This window comes from Pongo pygmaeus, chromosome 13 (assembly GCF_028885625.2).
Source record: "Pongo pygmaeus isolate AG05252 chromosome 13, NHGRI_mPonPyg2-v2.0_pri, whole genome shotgun sequence".
In the NCBI taxonomy this organism is placed as follows: Eukaryota; Metazoa; Chordata; class Mammalia; order Primates; family Hominidae; genus Pongo; species Pongo pygmaeus.
In genome coordinates this window covers 81365368-81379488 of record NC_072386.2, presented here as the reverse complement: position 1 = coordinate 81379488, position 14121 = coordinate 81365368, and the positions used below count along the sequence as shown (strand labels likewise).

Below are 14121 nucleotides of genomic sequence, written 5' to 3'. Positions count from 1 at the left end.
GTGATGTTACAGAGGTCTAGGCACCACATAGAGGGCACTGGGAGATGGGCACGGGGAGATTCCATGGTTCCATCATGTCTGTCTGCTGTTCTTGAAAATCTCCATTTTGATGAAATCTCTTAAAGTTACTACAGAAGACACAAGTGCTGGGATCTTACTTTAATAGTCGTTACAACCTGTATAACCATTTTAGAGACCGTCAGCAATGTGTCAGCAATGTGTTCTTCTCTTGCCTTTCTTAAACAGAGGCTCAGGGCTTCTACTGATCAGGCTGACAGGTGTGAATTATAATCACACATAATTTCCATGATTTATTTTCATTTGACTCTCTTCTAAAACTTTCAGTTAGTTGAGCTGAAGTCATTTTTGCAAAGTAATACTATCTTTGCTATAAAATACAAGTCACCTAGCTCAAACTTTTTTTTTTTTTTAATTGAGATGGAGTTTCACTCTTGTTGCCCAGGCTGGAGTGCAATGGCGTGATCTTGGCTCACTGCAACCTCCACCTTCCGGGTTCAAGTGATTCTCCTGTCTCAGCCTCCCAAGTAGTTGGGATTACAGGCATGTGCCACCATGCCTGGCTAATTTTGTATTTTTCGTACAGACAGGATTTCTCCATGTTGGTCAGGCTGGTCTCAAACTCCCAACCTTGAGTGATCCGTCCACCTCGGCCTCTCAAAGTGCTGGGATTATAGGCATGAGCCACTGTGTCCGGCCAGCTCAAACATTTTTTATGCTTCTTTCAAGTCTATTAGAAACCTTAATTGCTTCTTAATTTCTTCCCCAACTATGGAGGAAGCATATTGTGATAGTTGCAGTGCCGGCTGTGAGGCCAGCTTGCCTGGTTCAGATTCCCATGCTGACACATCCCAGCTGTGTGACCTAGAACAGGCCTCTGCCCCTTCCTACCCCTCAGATACTTCCTTAGCACCTCCCCTCCCTCTGCTACTCCCTCAGTACTTCACCTCCCCCGCCTATTACCTCAGCACCTCCCCTCCCTCAGCTACTCCTTCAGTGCCTACCCTCCCTCCACTAATCCCTCAGCACCTCCCCTCCCTCAGCTACTCCCTCAGTACCTCCCCTCCCTCAGCTATTCCCTCAGCACCTCCCTTCCCTCAGCTACTCCCTCAGCACCTCCCCTCCCTCCACTACTCCCTCAGCACCTTCCCTCCCTCCACTACTCCCTCAGTACCTCCCTTCCCTCAGCTACTCCCTCAGCACCTCCACTCCCTCAGCACCTCCACCCCCTCAGCTACTTCCTCAGCACCTCCCCTCCCTCCCTACTCCCTCAGTACCTCTCCTCCCTCAGTTACTCCCTCAGCACCTCCCCTTTCTCAGCTACTCCCTCAGTACTTCACCTTCCCCAGCTACTCCCTCAGCAACTCCTCTCCCTCCACTACTCCCTCAGCACCTCCTCCTCCCCACAGCTACTTCCCTGGGAGAGGGTAAGACACAGCCCTACCACCAGAGATGAGACTGCACAAATGAGGACTGTAAGGCATGGACGTTAAACATAATGTTACAAACAACCAACAAAATGGCACTATCCCCACAATGGTGGCCCACACCAAGGTGGGGAAAGGTCCAATCAGAATCCCACAGAAATGAGCAGTGCAGGGGCAAATAGGTTTTCCTAGACCAACATCAATCTCCATTAAACCATGATGGTTTACTCTGTGATTTATTCCTAAATTGAAGTTTCTTTCTAAAGCCCACAACCACAACATTAGCTTTTACTACTAACCTCAGCTCAATGAGTCTGAAATGATTTAAATCCAAGATGCTTCCGTCCCCACTCCAAATTCCTTCAAGCTCTTTTTTTTCAGAACCCTGCACCCTTAATTCCTGAGCATCTCCTTTCTCTGACCAGGACCCTTCTCGAACCCTACTAATTGCCTTCCTCATTGTGTCCTGCCTGGCTTTGGCCCCCTGGGCACCCTCTTCCTGTCCTCCCCCCACCTCTGCCCAATGTCCCCCACTTCCCTCACACCCATGGTTCATACCACCATCCCTCCTGTGAGGCCTCCACCTGGCTCCCGCTACCTGTAAGGGAATGACACCACATTCTAAGAGCTCCACCTTCTTAAGGCCCCTGTGCCCCCCAGCCCTCAGTCCCCCTACACACAGCTGTCATGCTTATTTTTTACAAGGCAGCTCGCATCATACTATTCTCTTGCTCCAAAGCCTCCTGTTTCTCTCCAGGGCTTGCAGAGGCAGGTCTCAGCCCCCAATCTAGTGTCCCCAAAGGAAGCCCTACAACTTGCTAGGTGTGCATTTTCCTCTGTGGAACGTCGAGAATACACCACCTATCTAGACCCAGCCCCCCAAATATTCTGATTTAGCAGCTCCCTAGTGAGGCCAGGGTCTGTCCGGTTTTAGAGCAGCCCATGTAACCGGCAGCCAGGACTGAGAACTGGCCTGCATCCACCAGATTTCCTGCCTTTCCCAGTGTTACCCAGGCCTTGCCACCTCCCCTAGGTATGTCCTCAGTCCATCCCTGACACCCGCCCACTGAAATCCTGGCTGTCCACTGTGGCCAGGGCAACCTCGGACCTGCCCTCTGGGAACAGATGCCTCCCCTCAGATGGTCTTCACTCACGGGGTCTCCTGGGGGAAAATGTAAGCAGGAAGAATAACTAACACCCGTCATAAGGCAAGGGTGAGGAAGTGACTGTTCTACTGGGTTCTGCAAGGGTCAGGCTGTGAGTCACCTGGAAGCAGCACGTGGCCCTGACAGCCGGGAAGGGGCTGCTCACATCTCCCATGTTCACAGCTCTCTGGCAGGCTCCTCACTAACCCTCGTATCTGACATCTGACTGAATCCCAGTGTTCAAGAGGCCTGGGCAAGGACAGCCTACAAGCCTGCTGCTTTGACGTCGGGGGCAGGAGTCCTGAAAGCCTGACCCTGTGGCCCCACTGGCTGTACATCCACCCCCTCTCCCAGTGTGCCCCACTGGAGACAGGTTTTACAGCACTGCTGGGAAGAGGAAAAACAGGCTCAGAAAAATGCAACAACCGTCTAGAGCCACTGGGAGAGGTGAGATGCCCTCCCGGGTCCTGCAGTGACCCCAGGACCATGACAGGCACAGTGCTCTCCAGCTATGCTGAGGCTCCACGTGCCCTGAGCCAACAGCTTCCTCCTCCAGGGACACCAGGGCAGACAGGCCCTTCAGAAACAATGGCTTCTTCTCTTTGCCATCTGCCAGCAGTGAAGGCATCACAGAATCTGCCAGAACCATCCAGAACCCTGAACTGGTTCAGGACGACAGGCAGCCTAGGGAGGTGCCCTGCACTCAGAGGCATCCCTAGTCCCCACCAAGTGTCCGCAGGCGGAGTGCATGCAGTTTCTCCAGGGGACTGGACCTCCTCCAGGCCAGGATCCTCCTCCCCTGCTGCCCCCAGACTCAGCCCAGCTGCAAAGGCGCCAGAGGCCTGCTCACTCTGCCACGGTGCAGGCACGGCATGAGGGGATAGGCCCAGGAGCCTCGGGACAGGCCCCAGTCCAAGTGGGAATTTCTTTTTTAAGTCTCAAAACCACAAAATGCCACTTTCCTTGCTTTCATCTTTAGTGATTCTTTAAGTATATGCACTACAATTACAAAGTTAGACCAGCATGACCACAGCTCGTAACCAGAATAGAGTCAACAGGGAACCTAGTCAACAGGAGGCTCTCCCTCACTATCCGGGCCTCCTCCCCAGGACATAGCTTTTGCCAGCCTTAGCTCCAGCGTGGCAAACCCACCAGAGAACCACAAGCTCCAGCCAGAGCTCTGCGAAGGCCACAGCTTTGCCTCACTCCAGGCGGGAAACAAAAGGATGTTTGCCATTTCATCATCTGGGGCTGTCAGTTCCCGTCTCAGTACTGACCTTAAACGCTGTCTTACCATCATGCACAGACACCAGGTGGACGCAGCCTCGACCTGATCCACCAGCCCCCAAAGCCCCTCAGAGGCCATAAGAACCTCCCTCGACCTCAGTATCAGAGGAAGCAACTTCAACTAAGCTCATAATTATTTTAAGACTCTCCTACTTCTTAACCATATTCAAACCAAACCAACTCACTTCCCATCAACAGTGGACGAAGTGGTCACTGTGGGCAGGTGACCAGCATCACAGAAGTGCTAAAAATAGACAATGTGACAACCGCAACACCCGGCTACGATGGTGAGGAGCAAACACTGCAGGCCACACCTGTGCCCTAAGTCTGTCCCCAGCAAGTTCCCCCTTTGCCACTAAGACAATTACTGGCCATGTGGATGGCCAGAATTTCAATCAATTTCTATTTCCAAATCACCAAATGACCCTCTAGCTGAATGTCACAAGCCCAGTATTGGGTCAGAGGTTGATACACTCTACTCTAATGAATTATAGTCAATCCCCACATTCAACTCACTAAATCTGTCCTCCCTTGCAGTGCAAGGGAAATGATATTTCTTCTCCTCTCTGGAGAAGACCAGATGCTTCCAGCCCAAGTAAGGCAGTTCCTCAATTCCCTTCCTGGGGAGTCAGAAGAGGGGGGCAGCCTAAAATGATACAGTCAGTCACTCAGGTTCATCCAACCCCAAATTGCTGTAGATGCCAGAAAAGGGTCAAGTGCATATGGACTAAGGAGGCGGTGTGACCCCGGTGAGATGCCTGTATCAGAAAACCACAGCCCCTGCCTCCCTGAGACATCTGGGGCCTGGGGAGTGACCTCTGCTGTCCTCTCAGTGTGAAAGGAGCCCAGGTAGGAATTCCCCACTGAAGTAGTCAAGCAAACCCCCAATTTCAGGATTCACTCTGCAGCACCCAAATGGGAACAGACCTCACTCACGTTTCCCTGCACTGCTAACAGGAACCTGGTCCTATTAACCTGGAACCCCCTCTCCACCCACCGGTCAGCAGCACCTGCAAGTGGCATTTAGTGGGGCTGACTTCAAAGTGCCCAAGCCTACGGGGCTACGGCCCCGCAAAGCCCCATCCCGGTGTCTGTCCTTCCAGCAAGCAGCCAGCTCCACAGCATGTGGGGGTTCTCATTTCCCGAGCAATGTGTCACCTTCCAGATGATTCAGAATGTGTGCGACGTGGCGGGTCACACGTGGGGAGGAGCTGGTGAGTCATTGTCACTCATTGCCCCCTACACAGTCACCTTCCAGGTCTCAGAACTCCAGGAGGGGGGCTACCTGGCCATTGCTCTGTCTCTTGTAGGGCCCAGGAAGGAGGTGTGTTTCCCCCAGGGATGCACTCACCACTAGGGTGACCACCTGTGGAGGGCCCGCCTGGCCCTGAGGGGTGGGCTCTGCCCTGTAGGCGTGGGTGGTTTAGGGCTGACCTGAGACGCTGGCTCCAACACCCAGGCCCTTCTCACCTGCGTGTGTCACTGAGGGCCTGCTGCTCTCCATCTGACTGCAGCTGACCTGTCATGGAGGGATACGGCCCCCACACTGAACAATTCCCTGGGCAGGCTCTTCCCAACCATCTCAGTGGTCACAAGCTGAGGACCGCCACTGGCCACCAGCTCCAGCCAGCCCCCGCCATGGCCCATGCAGCTTCCTTCTGGGCCTCACATTCGATGCTGCCCAGCACTGCCCAAACACAGTCCCTGGCCCTGCAGGGGAACCTGAACCGGAGGGACGAGGGCAAGACCCGTATGACCTGCCAAGAGCCCAGTGCCACTCCCCAGCCACCAGAGAGGGTGCCAGGCAGGCAGCAGAGGGGAGGCACACATCCTCCATTGCAGCCAGCGTGGATCTCAGGGCTACAGATAGCCAGTCGCAGGAACTCAGAACCACGAGGAACCGGCCCCTTCGTCATAGGCAGGAGGAGAATGAGGCACAGGCACAGAGCCTGCTCAAGGTCATGCAGCGCAGGCCAGCTCCCAGCCACTCTGCACACGGCCTGGCCCACCGTCTCCAAGACAGCGCTTTCTCCTGCACCAGGGCAATGGCCCCCGGCCCCACCTACAAGACCATGGTGCACACGGCCAACCCACCTCCAGGGACAGGGTGACAGACACCCCCCAGAAGAGCAAAAAACCAGATCCCAGTATGGGCTGGCCACAGGAAAATACGCAAGAAAGCAGCCACTAGGTCCCCATCTCCACCTTGTCAGCAGCCAGCGCAAGGCTCCTCTAGGGCTCTGCCCCCTGGGTCCCTCAGGGCCCCTGGACCCTGCCAACCACACCACTGCAGCCTCCGCATGACTGCTCCAGAGGTCCAGAAGACAGAGAGGATGGACATAAGTCCCTGGGGGGGTCTCCCCTTCCACGTTCACTCCTGGCCTTGGGTCACAGGCCCACTAAGCGGTTCGTCCAAGAGTGTGAAGAGTCAAGCACAGCCCCCAGCTCCTTCCCCTAATGCAGGTTACCCACGGGGCAGCCTGGGCATGGGCACTGGACAGAAGTGGCATGTGGCCTGGCTCTCCTATCCTCCCTGCCCAGTCAGCCCTCCCAGACCCACCACTAGGAGTTGTACCAGGCCGGCGGCCACCTCGGCTAACTCTGGATGCCAAAAAGCCTCTAATCCTAGCTTCACCCAAGGCAGATGACATCTAGGGGAGCATCAACATCCCCATCAGGGCGAGCGCCTTCTTGGGGCCAGGAGAGGGGGCTGTGAAGACAGTAATTCAGGTCACCCAGTGACACTTTCACCATCCCTCTTTTCCAGCAAAGAAAGCAAGGCTTGGAAACTTCCGGAAGTCATATCAGTGTTGGGGGGTAGGGGGCAGTGTCTGACACTACAGGCATGGAAAGCAAAGTTCCCCGCCCTGCATCAGATACAAACCCAAGTGGGCCAAATCAAGTCCCTGAGCACACCTGGCTGAGCTCTGCTCATTCAAATCGGTTTCTTAACAGAATCTCAAGTTCACCTCAAGCTTGGAGCCTGCTGAGCACTTCATGAAGAGCAGGTTCCTGGGTCCCAGCTGGGTGACAGCGGCCGAGGGACGTACCCGACCTCCAGAAGCCCGGGAAGCATGCTGTTCCAGAGAAGTACACGCTGCTAACAGCCCATTCCAGAGCGCACGGTGCAATAATTTTTTGCTAGCTTTAAAAAGAAGCACAAGAAAGAAATTAAGCGGTTTGCAAACTGAAGTCTACATGGTGGATGGAGTGGCCAGTTACGTGCTCAGAAGAATGCAGCTGTGGGTTTCTGTTTGGGGTCAAGCTTTGCCAAATAGTAGCACTCTGAAAATGCACATAACAAGAAAACCTCATTAAAAACTCTGTAACCTAAAACCTGTATCAAAGCCTCCAAAGCTGCTGCTTAACCCTGACAGGCAGCTCTGTGGGTGGGAGCCGTCACAAGCCTGGCTGAGGACAGGCCTTGGGCTGGGATGGCAAGTCATCCCCAAAGCATCTGCAAATGACAGAAAGTTCTGGAAATATTTCACACAGGGAAGGGAATTACTGGACGGTCAGAACATACACCACAAAATTTCAGAACTAGGAGGAAGTTTTCAGCAATACTCTTCCACTTGGGGCCAGAAACTCCAAGCATCCATCCCTGCTCCCCAGTAGCCAAAGAGCAAACCCTCCAGACAGCCCCCCAACCACACACACACTGTGTCGAGGGGCCTGGACCCGGGTGAGTTAGATGCCCTCCAAGCTTCAGTGGGAGACAACTGACTGTGACTGCCTCTCTAGGGGTGGCTATTGTCCAGCTGCAAAATCCACCCAGGGCAGGAGCCCGCACAGGGGCAGCAGCCGCGCTGGGAGGACAAACAGCCAACATCTTCCCAGGCAGGGAAGAGGACCAGCCACAGTCATTGGGGAGGAGGAAACTGGCCTCTGATGTCTACAGAGTCTAACAGGTATATTTCCAGGGCCTCAGCAACCCCGCAAGCTCAGAGAGATGCCCTGCCCAGGGATGTTTATCTCCATGGTGCCTTATCAGTAAAAATCTGTCATCCAAATATGCACCATCAGATGGGCCAAGCGTGGTGGCCCAAGCCTGTAATCCCAGCACTTTGGGAGGCCGAGGCGGGCAGATTACCTGAGGTCAGGAGTTCAAGATCAGGATGGCCTACATGGCAAAACCCCATCTCTACTAAAAATACAAAAATTAGCTGGGTGTGGTGGCTCGTGCCTGTAATCCCAGCTACTCAAAAGGCTGAGGCAGGAGAATCGCTTGAACCCGGGAGGTGGAGGCTGCAGTGAGCCAAGATCATGCCACTGCACTCCAGCCTGGGCGACAGAACGAGACTCCATCTTGGGGGAAAAAATACCAAAAAACAAATAAGCACCCATCAGAAACAGGTTAAATTAACAATAATATTATAGCGTGCTATGCCGGCGGTACAATCCACACAAGTGGATGTTTATTGACAAGTACAGATAAACATTCTATTAAAGGCAAAGAGGAGAAGATAAAACAGCACTTAAGTGCAAGCTTACTCATGTAAAAAACCCAGTCATAAAAGGTCACACCCAGGGAATGGCCTGACTGGCACGTTCCAAGCTCACTCCCAGGCTGACTCCTAACCCTGGTGGCTCCTGCTCCTGCGGGTGAGCCACCCGGGGCACACCCAGGACTGGCTAGAACACCACCTGCAAATGCAGGTAGAGCAACCTCCAGGAGGAGGGACACCAAAATGCCAGAACTCATTCTGGGAGGTGGAATTTTAGGGGTACTTTAAATGTCTTCTTTGAATTTTCCTGTATCTTCCAAATTTTTTTTACTAGAGGCATTTTTCAGTATTGTTCTCCCAAACAAGAGCAGTTTCCCTAGATTCTCTTTTGTTTTTTGGAGACAAGGTCTCACCCCATCACTAAGGCTGCAATGCAACGGTGCAATCATAGCTCACTGCAGCCTTGAGCTCCTGGGCTCAAGTGATCCTCCCACCTCAGCCTCCTGAGTAGCTAGGACTACAGGCATGAGCCATCATGCCCAGCTATTTTTTTATTTTTTTGTAGAGATGGGGTCTTGCTATGTTGCCCAGGCTGGCCTTGAATTCCTAGGCTCAAGTGATCCTCCCACCTTGGCCTCCCAAAGCCCTGTGATTACAGGTGTGAGCCACCGTACCCAGCAAGATTCTCTCTTTTGATGGTTTCACCTCAGCAAAAAAGAAGGTGGCCCTAAAGCCCCCAGAGCACATTCCTGCCTCCTCAAGGACACGTTCCCAGCCCCTCCCTTGGCCAGACTGGGATCCGTACAGTCAAGGCCCCAATACGAGCTCTGGTTCATCTATGCTGTCCTCATCTCTGTGTGTCCATACCTCAGTGCACCTTCCCTTCTGTGCTGCTCTGCCATGACAAGCCCTGACCAGTCCATCTGTTCCCCCAGGAGAGGCATATTTACATGGCATAGGAGCATGGCAGCCCAGCTGCACCCTCTGGGCTCACCCTTACCAGCTGTGCAGCCCTGGAATGGCCACTCAACCCTCTGCCCCTTGGCTTCCATCCATAAGACAGAGTTGGCCACAAAAGGTACTTGGATTATTTATAACACTGCTTGGCACAATAAATGTTAACCACTAATATAAGTAGCATTATGTAAGTGTACTACCACAGAATGGATTGGGTCATTTTTACTAGATAGTGGAACTGTAACCCTGACTAAGCCTGGAGATATGGGGACAGGACCCTGGGGAGTTGCGAGCTGAGATCTGAAAATTCAGGATGATCAGGGTGGCCATAGTAAGGTCCTAAAACTGCCTGAGGCTAGTGTGAGGGGCGCCCTCCAGCACTCTGTCGTAAAGGCAGCAATAAGACCACTGGCTGCATGGCTCTTCCTCCTCTGAGTGCCCTGCCTCTATCTCTGGTCACCAGTGCAGTGGGGCACACCCTGTGGGGATTTGCAGGCCCTCAATGATAAAAATAGATTTGGTGCTGCAGGCAAATGATACTTAATACCCATATGAAAATAAGGTTAAAAAGCAAAAACAACCTACCAACCGCCTCACACCAATCAGGGTGGCCACTACCAAAAAAAAGCAAAAAACAAACAAACAAAAAATGGAATACAAGTGTTGGTGAGGATGTGGAGAAGCTGGAACTCTTGCACTTTGCTGTGGGAATGCAATACAGTGTAGCCACTGTGGGAATCATGACAGTCCCGTGTTCCTGAGATTCCACTCTGGGTATGTACACAAAGAAGTCTCAAAGAGACGTGTACACTCGTGTTCACAACAGCACTATTCACAAGGGCCAGAAATCTCTTCTGCAGCCAGTCATGTCCTCAAAGTGACCTCACCTTTATTAGGACAACCTGAAGGGGACCTCTGTTACCATAGTGCAAACACAAGAGCGTCGTCGGGTGTGCACAATGGTTGGGAACATGGCAGAGCTGGCTCTAGGACTTGCCAAGTGCTGCTGGTGCATCCTGGGCACAGGGTGAAAGCCAGCTCTTCACAGGGACTTCTCACCACACTGTCTATAGCAGGCTGGAGCACGGATGTGTGCATGCCCCTACTATAGAGGCATGGATGTAGCAGTGACCCCCTGAGGCTGCCACGAGTCCCCCATGAGTGCAACTGCAGAGACAGCAGCCGGCAGCAGACAGACTGAGGGGGGGCGGCCACCAGGGCACTTGCCCACTTCCAGGGGTTCCAGGCAGCCAGTGGGCCACTGCGGCACGGTCAGCACTGACGGAGTCCCTGATAGTGGGGAGGGGTCTCCAATCAGCGGGGAGGGGTCTCCAATCAGCAGAGAGGGGCTCCGATGACCTCTGTCCAACCAACAGCCACTGCAGACTGTGAACACAGCTGGTGCCACATGCTACGGCCTTCTGAGTCCATGGTGTGTGTCCTGGATAGGGACTGTGCACAGGCACAACAGGTCCCTGTTGTGCCTCTTGTCATTTCGCTTAACCCTCTCTGGGAAGAGCCTCCCACACCTGCATGTGGCCAAGCACAGGCTTCTGATAGAAGCAATCAGGGTCTGCCCAAGTACAGGGTGGACACCACCCAGGGCAGAAGCCCAGAGGGTCACAGGGTCCGGGGGCAACAGGAAGACACAAAGCCCTCTGCTGTCCCACTACACACAAGAGCATGGCCCTAGGTGCAGATTGTCCCGGGGCTGAGACAGTATCTCTCAAAGCCTCTGGATGCTGGTACCAACGTACCCCAGCAGCTCTGCACTAAGTGTGGGTCACACTGGGCAGCTCCAGCCAGAGTGCCACCACTCCCCTCTGGACTGGGTGACATGGACGCTATGATGAGCTGCAGAAGCCCCCATGCGGATGTGGGCAGGAATCTGTGCATGACTCACACATAGCACTTGGCATGCACGGACTGCCCCGCTCTGGGGAGAGATGCCGTGACACATGGAGCACACCAGGAATGCCAAGTGACATGGACCACGCATACCACATTGTCTCCAGCTGTTCATGTTTTAAGACCGGCCAGACCTCGGCCCCGGAGCAGCAGTAATGTGCGATAAGGTCTACCCGCTGCCAGCCAGGTGGGGCCCATCCACCTGTCTCCACAATGCATGCTGCCCCCATCCAGCATGTGTGTAGGTAGAGGAGGGAAGGGTCTTGGTCTAGGAGCCAGCCAGGCCCCTAGAAACCTCTAGAAGGGAAGACGTCAGCACAATGGCGTTGGGCGCCTTCTCAATCTCCACTGAGACCTTTGTCAAAACGGTATGCAGGCCCCCAAATCTATTGCTTCTTTGGGTTTTCACTTTCTTTCACGAAGCTTCATGCATGTAAAAATGTTAGTCTGTCTTTTCTCCTGTTAATGTCTTTCGTCAGTTTAATTCGAAGGCCCTAGAAACAGCACCTAAGAGAGCAGAGTGAAAGTTTTTCTTCCCTCCACCACCAGCGTAGCACCTTCTCTCCTCTCTGCCCTCCTGCCTTTCTCATAAGAAATTTTGTGATTACATTTAGGGATCACCCTGGAAAACCCAGGAGAATTTCCCTATCTCAAGGTTCTTAAGTGAATCCTATCTGCAAAATCTCTTTACCATGTAAGGAAATGTTCACAGGTTCCAGGGATGAGGGATGCCCCAAGGTATTAGGGCATCATTCATCCTCCTGCAGACCCCTGGCATGTGTAGCCATGGACCTTTGCGTGAAGTCTCCAGGGCCCTGTCAGGGAATGTAAAGGGGAGGCAGGGCAGCTGGGCCAGGCCCTGTCTAAAGGGGCCACTGTACCTCCCAGCCTTCTGCAACATGGCCTAGTGTGGGCAATAGTTCTTGATTTTTTTCTCCTGAAAGAAAAAAACCTGAATTTTTAGGTGAAGCCTTCAAATGCTGCAAGGTAATTAATGCATATATTTTTAATACTGGGAAGTCCCAACCAAACACATCTGAGGGCTGAGTTGCTGGTCTAAGAGCTCAGAGTCTACCTGGGCATGGGGGAAGGGGCTGGCCAAGGCAGGGAGTGCATGGGGGCTGCACATCCCCCAGGGCATGTGGAGGACAGAAATCCCCACTAAGAGAGTCATGATAAAGGCAGTCATAAGGTAATATTAATTTTAAGAATGCTGGTTGAGTAAACATGCAAATGATCATTAACAGGACCTGGAAAATAACCAGAAAACCAGTACATTCCATGGGAATCTTGACTTGATGAGTCATTCAGATGCAAATTTTACCCCAATTCTGGAAGGATTACAAGCATCCCCATTCACAGCCCCCATTCCTATGTAAATTCTAGTCTGAGGACTGGCCCTCCAGTTCCCAGCCTTCTGGCTGCTTTGCCCTGTTTCTTTCCTTGAGACTCCTAAGCAAGAGCTGTGGAGTTTCTGGTTTGTTTCTGGCCCCTCCTCCTTTCCCCAACTCGCAGAGATAGCAGACTCCCAGGGCTCTCTGACTTTCACACACCTGGACCATACTAGACACAGTGCCGGCCATGTACTTTGATTTACAGAACCCAGGGACAACAAGGCCACCCAGGTCTCTGTGTCAGCAAAGATCCTGAACAGCTGCCACACCCACGGCTTTATGCAGAGCAAGTCCTACAGGCTCCTCCTACGCCCTACCCGGCCCCGACCAGCCTGCTGCCTGCTCCTGGACAACCTGGTCTGGGTGCACCCCTCCCAGGGCCACGCCCACAGGTTGCATGTCCAGCCTTTCCTTACAGAGGCTGTGTAAAACAGAGAAACTTAGAGATAAATGAAATTTAAATAAAGGAAGGGCATGAACACTGCCCAGTGTCCGTATTTGCTGTGCCGCATCCCAATGCATGCTGAATCGGCTGCCCAGTAAGAGAAAGCAGGGATAGCCCCAGGCCAAGGAAGCGCCCCCGCTGCCCCCCACCCCCAAATCACAGCCTCAGCCTTGGCTGCTCTCTGGCCAGCTACAGGATGATGGACATCTCAGACAACATCCTGCACTTCTGTTGTCTTCAAAGCACAGCAGTGCAAAGCTCTGGGGTGAAGCTTGTAAGGTCCACTCAAGTGTGTTTTTCCTCTGGTTGTCCAGAAGGGCAGCTGGTCATCTGGTCCCCTCACATTAGAAGGAAGGCCACTTACTCAGCTCATTCTCACTCAACCCCAGTGAGGGGTGAGAAATGGGAACACAAGACCATTTACCAAATGACAAAGAAAATCCAAGCCCCTGACCCTGCCCAGCTGGCCTCACCTTTCCGGGGGCCATGCTCCTGACCCCACGCTGGTCAGCGTGTCCCCAGCCGCCAGGGAGCATGGACACTCAGGACACCATCTGGCCCTGCCGCCCCATCCTCATGCAGGGCCTCTGCTCGCCTGGGACGTCTGTCCTGACTGCAGGGGTTTCAAGGGCTCTGTTATTAGTCAGGGCTCAGGCCAGGACTGCTCCAGCCACAACAAGGCGCCCTTCAGTGCAGGGACAAGGTCCCGTGGTGAGCCTTCTCCGCAGGTTGTGGAACAAGCCAGTCCCATTCTCTTCCTTTTAAACAGCGGGGCTGTTCAGCGATGTGGGCCCGATTGTTTTCCTGTGTGGCCTAATTCAGGGGCTCGTGGGGCAGGGCCCAGTCCCAAGGCTGAGGAAGGAGGAGAAAGGCTGCCTTAGAGGAGGGTGTGGGGGGTTGCGGCCTAGCACCCAAGCCATGCACACCATTGTCCACCCATGGAGTGGCAGGTCGCCTGGCAAGGGCAAGCTCCTGGGTGCCTGAGGACCCTGCAGGCCTGGCCACTACTGCAGTTATCTGGGGGCTCCATGGCAGGATGGGTGAGCTGCCTAGGGCCACGGGACAATGGGGCTAAAGGTGAAGTCCCGAGGA

At 53.5% G+C, this 14121-nt stretch overlaps 1 protein-coding gene across 17 annotated transcripts in view; it reads right to left on the bottom strand.

Annotated features, from left to right (window-relative positions):
* Nucleotides 1–14121, bottom strand: part of SEMA4D (semaphorin 4D) — a 134403-nt gene that overhangs the window by 60445 nt on the left and 59837 nt on the right. Inside the window, exon 1 of one of the 17 annotated variants that reach the window (XM_063649663.1) lies at nucleotides 6847–6997. The exons of the other annotated variants lie outside the window; for them this stretch is intronic. The gene's annotated coding sequence lies outside the window, so the exon portion shown is untranslated. Of the gene's footprint in view, nucleotides 1–6846; nucleotides 6998–14121 lie in introns of those variants that run through there. 17 annotated transcript variants of the gene reach the window in all.